At 39.9% G+C, this 8,474-nt stretch overlaps 1 non-coding gene across 1 annotated transcript; it reads right to left on the bottom strand.

The window, feature by feature from the left end:
* Positions 1–4,592: 4,592 nt before the first annotated feature.
* Positions 4,593–4,664, bottom strand: TRNAW-CCA (transfer RNA tryptophan (anticodon CCA)). Its single transcript has one exon. It is a non-coding gene; the product is annotated as a tRNA-Trp (tRNA).
* Between the last annotated feature and the right edge of the window lie 3,810 nt (positions 4,665–8,474).

An 8,474-nucleotide genomic window follows, 5' to 3' on the forward strand; every position in this document is an offset into this window, starting at 1 on the left:
CTTTCCACTATGGCGAAAAAAATTTTAGTAGGATATGCCTTCTAGCAACCAACTAGTAGTAAATATGCTAGGTGTAGAAACGTTAGGTGCATCTATAGAAATTGTGTAAACCCATAGGTAGCCAACATCATTAGCAATTGATGGCACATTCAACCTAAGATTCAGATTCTTGAGTTACTTTGTTTTAGTGTGACATCCCATTATCGTCTGAACTCAATAAATATTCTTCCATATCCTTTCTAGCCTGTCCTTGTGCACATTCCTTGGTTGATGGTGAGTATGATCATTTTTTAGAAGTCCTTATAAGTGGCTTTAGGACCACAACTCTTGAAATATTGCTCCTTTGCATTGCACATAGTGCTTTCTTTTGAGAGGCTCAACTTTCTTTGGCTTGACGTCCTCTTTTTTCTAGTATTTTCTCTCTCTACCGCTTGAAATCACTAGGTATGGCTCGTACATGTTTTCCTCCTTTATAAGTAGCTTTAGGACCACAACTCTTGAAATATTGCTCATTTGCATTGCACGTGGTGCTTTTCTTTTGAGAGGCTCATCTTTCTTTGGCTTGACATGTCGTCTTTCTTTTAGTATTTTCTCTCTTTCTAGTGCTTGAAATCACAAGGTATGGCTCGTACATGTTTTCCTCATTTGTAGAGCTATCCCTCGTGATTCCATTTCTTTCCATTTCCAATGCTATCTTATTGACTTCATCTTTAATGGCACCCTTTGTGCTATGGCTGTTGCAATCTCATAATTGGTTGTTTGGCCCTCCTCTTCCACCCCTAGCCTTGAAGCCGCTACTTGAGCCTAGCTTTTCCAATCCTTATTCCAATCTTGACCTCGATGCTTATATACTTGTGACATGTGCTTTAGGAAAGCCAAAGTAATACAACCAAATCTGAACTAGGATTCAAAGAGCTGTTTCCCATTTCAAACATTTGTGAAAGGATGAAAGGGAAGCATAAAACCTGAATACTCTAATAGATTTAAAGAAATGCTGGCATCATGACGTGAGTTATGTTTATTTAATTCAACTGGAACACATTGCCTAGAAATGTCTTTCTAGATGCATATGCAGGTACCCTTGTGTCAATTTGAATCTAGGTGCTAATGTTCTCCCATGATAGCCCTATAACAACCCCACATGACTGCATACCTTTCTTGTAGAATGATGTTGAGGGATTTACATCATCTTTAAGAATAATATCTTCTTTAGACCTCTCAACTAGAAATCAAGATCTCCTTGCCTACACATGTTTACAAAAGCCTTGCCTATCACGTAGCTTGTTCAGATTTTTTGACCACTACTCTATGTTAGACATCATAGTAGATCAATAGCAGGAATCAGGTCAATGGGGACCTTCCTTCTTGGGCTTGTCCTTTTTCTGTTGATTCACCACCTTCTTGCAATCATGCACACGATGTCCAGGCTGACCACGGTAATAGTATTTTCTCTTTACCTTGTTGTCATTGTCAGAAGGGATCTTATTTTGCTTAGCCTTACTGGGTTTTACCCTTCCCTGTAGAAGCAGTAAATGCCTTCTCTTCATCCTGCAACTTCAACCTAGCTTCTTCCTAAAGCAACAGAGGACAGATCACCTCAACATGAGACGCCTCCACCTTTCTCCAGTCGTGAGGACAGTCACTAGCCCATTGAAGCAACATGAAAGCTTGCTGAGGAACCACATCGCAAGCTATTGCTATCAACCTTTTGGCCCACCGCTGCAAGTTAATCCTTGAGAATCTTTACCTTGAGCAGAGAGAACCGTTACCTTGATCAGATAGTCGTTGTTGACAGATTTTCCCTCTCCCAATGCCATCATGAATAATTGATTCTGGACAGGAACTACACGCCCCAATTGTTGGTCTCGAGATCCTTCAATATCCTCCGAGCTTCACTTGTGATCTCCACCTATTGAAAGTGCAGAAGAACTGAATTGACAAGCATCCTGCTGCTGGCCCTGTATCAGCTCTACCTTCAAATGGGCTCCTGGCTGAGCATCTGTTAGCCCCACGCCAGCCCTAAAGATACGCATATTCACAGCCCTCCAAGACTGTAGAACCAGCTCTAGGGGGTTTGGTGGCCCATGTGGCTGCCCGTTTGCTCACACGTTGGGCATTGACCCTAGATTTCCAACAGTTGAGGGGACTATATAAGCACCACCTCACTCCCATTGTATGACTCGTTGACATCTCCTACCTCTTATCCTTCCTGCTCTCTCTCTGATGACATATGATGATAGTGGTGATGAGGAGGGCCATACTGATATGGACATTATGTTATGACTCTGTATTGAGGTTCTTATCACTATGTAGCATGTAGTATGGGTGTTGATGCTCATTGAGTAGCTCCACCGTTTCAGCTTGTTTGTATCTGGTTTCTCACAGTCTCATAGACCCAGCGGTCTTTCGAAGACTCTAATAAACCCTCTCTCTCTCTCTCTCTCTCTTCCTCCTGCTATCTTTTCCCCCTCTCTAAATCTTCATCGTTCACTTTTCTAGAATGAGCCCAACAAATTCACTTATTTAAGCTTTGTGATCTATACTTCAAAAAAGAGTGTAAATCTACTTTCATAGGTTTCCAGATCAGACAAGATTTTCATTGGTGTTTTTTTTGAACTCTCTTCAAATGTCTTTGAAATACAACCTGCACTCTTTTCCCAGTTGGTCCATAATCGAAAAAGTCAATCTTTCCAAACCAGGTAAGATACTCCAAATCTTCCGTCATATTCCTTAACTACAAACAATAAGCACGTTGTCCAGTGCCTTTAAGAGCCTGATAGCCATAGATAACAATTCAGAATGTCCTTTGATCTGATATCTATGGCAATTTGCTACCATCAAACACCTGAAAGGGCAGTCTCCTTGCCTCCCAAGCCCTAAAACAACTGTTCTACAATGGAGCTCGCTGTGCACTAGCTGATGGACATATATAATCAATTCAGCATCCTTTGATCTGACAGAAGTAGTCTCCTACATGGGATATCTGTTCACTTTGCTACAATCAAATACTTGAAAGGGCAGTCTCCTTGCCTCCCAAGCCCTAAAACAACTGTCATCTAGGAGATCACTTCTGCACCACCTACAATGGTCAAAAGACAGACATCGTTCTTTAGATGCAATGTCTGCACACTCTTGTACCTGTTTAAGTTGCCGTCTTTGAGAACCATTGCAGCTGGCTCCTAGTTTCTTCACGAGCTCTATATGGTAACATTCTTGTGGCAATTCACACCATTCACATTGGCTTCCTTCAGCTGTTTTGCAAGCCTCTCTGTCCTCAAATAGACAACTCATGTCATTATGTCTCAAAGCTTGTAGCTCTATGCATTCTACCAATGAAATAAATGGGAGCACCAGTAAAATAATACCCAACCACAAACTGCACATTGCCACCTTGTTATGTCTTCCCACAAAGACTGCAAAGAAACCCAATCATAAACTAAATTAGCAAGAGAAAAATGTGACTATGTTACTTAGTATTACCCATACAAAATTGTAACTCGCTTCAAAAGCACAACATGAAGGTATGTCGTTACAAATTTTTTTACAAAACAAGATTCTTTGAAAAGATGTTCGAAGTCCATAGTATAATAAATTTTTGCACATATAACTAAAATTTCTATCGTTCCAACCAATTATGAGTTCCACATGCTCAATTGCTATTCAAAACATAATAATGATAGGACAAAAAGAAGAGATGAAAACCGGCCAAAATACAGCAGGACAGTACACTTGCAACAGTCTGAGAAATAACACAACATAGAACAAAGCAGTTGGAAAACGGCGTCCTAGTCTCTTGATTGTCAGGAACTCGATATAGTTTTGAAAAATATTACAAGAGAAAGGAGGGATGACGAAGACTAGGTAACGACGTCCTCCTTCCAGCATTATAAGAAGCTTACGCAAAAATTCACTCTATGCGAAAAATGTGATTAGCTTACTATAAATTAGAAAAGTTATTGACAATTTTGGAAAAGGGGGAGAGAGGAGAAAGCATGGGAAAAGGAGCATCAAACACCGTGATGAATGAATAAACGACAAGACTGTCCAGGGAATCACTGGCACACATGGACTATTCAGTTAGGAACAACCTAGGAATTCTAAATTTCCCCTAGTCTAATTCTATTTCACAACACCCATCCAATCTAACAGCCCAAATTTTCAAGATGAAACAAAATCCGAGGACCCATAAAACGTCCTCAATACAGAGAAGAGCAGTGTTTCACACAGCCACTATACTCGAGGGTTAACGGCCCATCGCATAAAAAATCTTTAAAAAGAGGCGGGGCTGCCACCAAATCGCCCACAAAGACACATCAACATCGAGATTTTGGATGTGACAACAAACAATTCTCTTGCATATATATATATATATAGAGAGAGAGAGAGAGAGAGACCCATCATCCATTCCTGAAAAAACAGACGAGTACGATCGAAGGTACCAAAATCCATGCCTGTACTTGGGCCTCCCAGACTTGGGCACGATCTATGCAAGCAACAAGATCGAGGGTTTTCTCCAAAACTTCATAGCCGATGGGATCTATGCAAAGTATTCGTCATGACCCTATGTCATGCTGAGCGAGATGGAAAAATTATGAACCTGACGTGAATCGAACACGCAACCTTCTGATCTGGAGTCAGACGCGCTACCATTGCGCCACAGATCCATCTTGACAAACTTCAATTTAAAATCAATATATAGACAATTTATTCTGCCCGCCCAGATTTTTTTGGAATTTGTTGTAAATGCTTTATGCCTATTTGGTCGTAACATATAAAATAGAGTGGTCTAACCAATAGGCATAGTTTGTGTCACAGCTAATTATATTTGAGACATTGTTTGTCCATATGTGATCAATTCTTGCCCATGAATTGTGGTCGGTTCATTTATTAATTGTTGAAGTTTTTTTGAGGGCATGTATTGTTCGAGCTGACAATGTGATGATGATTTTCCATTGTATTGAGAATGTTGAAGTCACCTATGATGTATAGCATCATGTTTTTGCTTAGTTTTTGTAGTGTTTTGTCTAGAATTTGTGTAACGGGCTTATTGGTGGCCTTACTGTTTTTGTATGTGTTTATAATTGCTAATGAACCCCATATCGTCGATTCAAAGATTGTGAGTAGACACTGAGAACCATCATTGTAATTCCATCATTGTAATTATTTTCCATGGTTTTTATGTTGATCCCTTTTTTGTAGTATGTTGCGATGCCTACACCTTTTGCAACGGAAATGCATTGAAATGTAAAGACTTAACAATTGACAACTGCTACAACTCTGCTCAGTTTGTTATTTAAAATGTGCAGGTTGTTCAATTATCTACATGTTTTTCCCGTGAGGTTTGTTGTTATGTGTTATCGTTCCTTGAGCATTTCAATTTGTGACACATATAAAGAGCAAATGAAAAAGCTGGGTAGGTGACAATCCAATTTTCACAGGTCAAAATGAGTATGCTAAGAAGATGATGGAAACTGGCACGATTACAGCAATACCACGAGAACATGTCCTTTGCTACACGCACATAGAACTATGGCTAGATGGAGACTATGGCACTGGCTATGTAAAACTCAGTGATTGGTGATCTTAGAAAATCAATGTTCACCAAGGGAATCGAGTTTCATTGATCTTCATTGGTACCAATCAAACTAAACTATTTCGATGCCTCTGTGCTATGTCAAGTGCTTCCCAATACCCTTGTATATGCACTTCAAACCAAAGTTTTGACTGTTGTAGAGAGAATAATGTTTTGAAATAGGAAAGCAGAGTGAGATTAAGTGGTGACGTTTGAAAGTTAAAGCTATTTAGCACCTTTTAATCATGTTCAGGAATGTTCATTCATTACTTCTGGTGTTTACAATTTCTCTGTGGTACCTCATATGTAATTACTGTGCAACAGTCTTAAATGCTAAAAACAGGAACAATGGTGGTGCAAAGGTACTTTCCATGAAATCAGGTTGCATAAATCTGCCTGTGGAGTTTATTGCTCTTAGTTGATTGCACCGCTATCTAGCTCATAGCTATGAAAACAATGGAATGTTGAACATTTGGGTCTTTTTATTTTTAGTCCATACTATAAAAGCAAATCTTTGTGGGCCACAACCTCATTGAGTTTCCTCCACATCCTTAAAGGATCTAATTTCCTTTATGAACATGAGAAGGCATTAATCAACATTTGAAAAACACAAGAAACGCAGCAACCATGGATGAATTTTCCAATTTAGTTTCATTAAGAAGCTAAACTTGTATATTGGTGTCGAAAGTTTGTAGGCCCTAATCAAAATGAACATTTGAAAGATTCGCTAGGATTGAAACTTTTATGAAAAAAATAGTAAAGTTTCGGCAAGATCTACATTTTTTACTTCAAAATTCAAAAGAAAGTATATAAAATAGGATTGCATCCTATCAATATTGTGAAACTAAAAAAATGGGCTCAATAAACTTTAGCCTATATTTTATATTAATATATAAGAATAGCTTTGATAAAAACATCCATGGCAGCAACACATATTTCTACGTGTTGTCAAAGAGTGAATCAAGGGATCCTGCACATTGAATCATTCAGTTCAAAAAAGTAAATGAAAATCCATTAGATCAGTGATCATATCATTTGTATTATCCCAGAACAGAAATAAAAGAGACCCATTATCTGTTGCAAATCCAAAACTACACTGTGCATATAGTATGAATCCAGAAATAATCTTGTGTAAAGCCCAAATGGCAAGTGCAAATCTATCATCTGAAACAGACCCAACACATGGGCTGTCTGCTACAAATCCAAAGCTGCACTATCTATAAAGTATCAATCCAGAAATGAGTCTATTTAAGGCCCAAATGGCAACTATAAATTTGTCATCTAAAAGATAGCTAACACACCTACACAACCCAACAATAAATCTCTATGGTAACTACCTAAGCTGAATGCTCAAAGCATGTCATGAACCCCAAACTATTTAGGGTAAACTGTCCAAAAGGTTTGGTGTCCATGAAGAGATTGTGTGTTGTGAAAACACTGCGTGAATGATAATCAATGAAACGACAATGAAGTCCTAGCAGGTTCTCAACATGGCTCCCACTAACTTTGTCAACTTGAGATCCATCTCAAAGCAAACCGCTTCGCTTCAGTGATGGTTGTCGAAATAGTGGGAGAGAGGGAAGGAGTCTCACTTGCAGCTTTCTCACATGCACAATGGGGGAATACACACAAAGGTGGAGGCTGAAAACAGTTTTCCTCTTCTTAGTTGTGAAAGCCAAAAGAACTCTAGTACAAAGAAAATAGAAGAACCCTATATGTGGGTCTCAAACCAAACTCAACTAACTAAGGTGGCATACTAACTGAGCCACAAACTAGAGTAGATAAGGATAGCTGTCATCCAGCTATTATTCGTGGGCGGTGTACCAACCGCATCTCCAGCTAACAAGTAGGTGACATAAATGCACAACAGTCACCCTGGCATATCTCGGGTGGAGCTCGATATCTCAACACTCCCCCTCGAGCTCAATCCCAATTCCTGCACACCAAGCAGGTCTCTGAACTTGCGTAGCTTCTCTGCACCCAATGCTTTTGTGAATATGTCAGCTACCTGATCCTCTGTGCTGACATAAACTAGATCAATAAGACCTAGTAAAACCTTCTCCTGCACATAGTGATAATGCACCTCAATGTGCTTTGTTCTAGCATGAAAGACTGGGTTCTTTGCCAAGTGTATGCTGCTCATGTTGTCACAATAAATGACAACCGCCCCATCTGTAGACTGATGCATGTCATAAAGTAGCTTATGCAACCAAGCTACCTCACATGCAGCCATTGCTGCACCCCTGTACTCAGCCTCTGTGCTCGACAAGGCAACTATAAGCTGTTTCTTGCTGCTCCAAGTGACTGCAGCACTCCCAAAAGAGAACACATATCCACTGGTAGATCGTCTATCAGAAATACTACCAGCCCAATATGCATCAGTGTATCCATGCAACTGTATCTGAACCCCAGCCTCATAAAATAGTCCATACTGCAATGTGGACTTCACATACTTGAGTATGCATCTAGCCGCATCCAAATGCGGTTTCCTTGGAGCCCGCATAAACTGACTTACCAACCCAATAGCATAGCTCAAATCTGGCCTGGTAATAGTCATGTAAATCAAACTTCCTACTATGCGTCTGTACATAGTAGGGTCTTCCAGAAGCTCACCTGCATCTGCGCTCAGCTTAGTCATTGATGCTCATGTTTTCTCTCTGCACACATTGTGCAGCTCCTGCTTGAGCTGCATTTTCCTAGCTTTGCGTATTTGTGCTGTACATTTTTGCCAAAGTATCCCATGCCTCCTTTGGCGTACTTGCATCCTGAATATGCACAATCATGGAGTCCGAAATACTGATAGACAGCCAGTACATAACTTTCCTGGCTCTCTCATGCCATCCTTTGAATGCCTGCATTTCCTGTTGACTGGGAACATTAGGAAGAACAGGTTCTTCTTCAT

This window comes from Dipteris shenzhenensis, chromosome 2 (genome assembly GCF_047967505.1).
Source record: "Dipteris shenzhenensis isolate YYH24624 ecotype China chromosome 2, Dip_SZ_1.0, whole genome shotgun sequence".
In the NCBI taxonomy this organism is placed as follows: Eukaryota; Viridiplantae; Streptophyta; class Polypodiopsida; order Gleicheniales; family Dipteridaceae; genus Dipteris; species Dipteris shenzhenensis.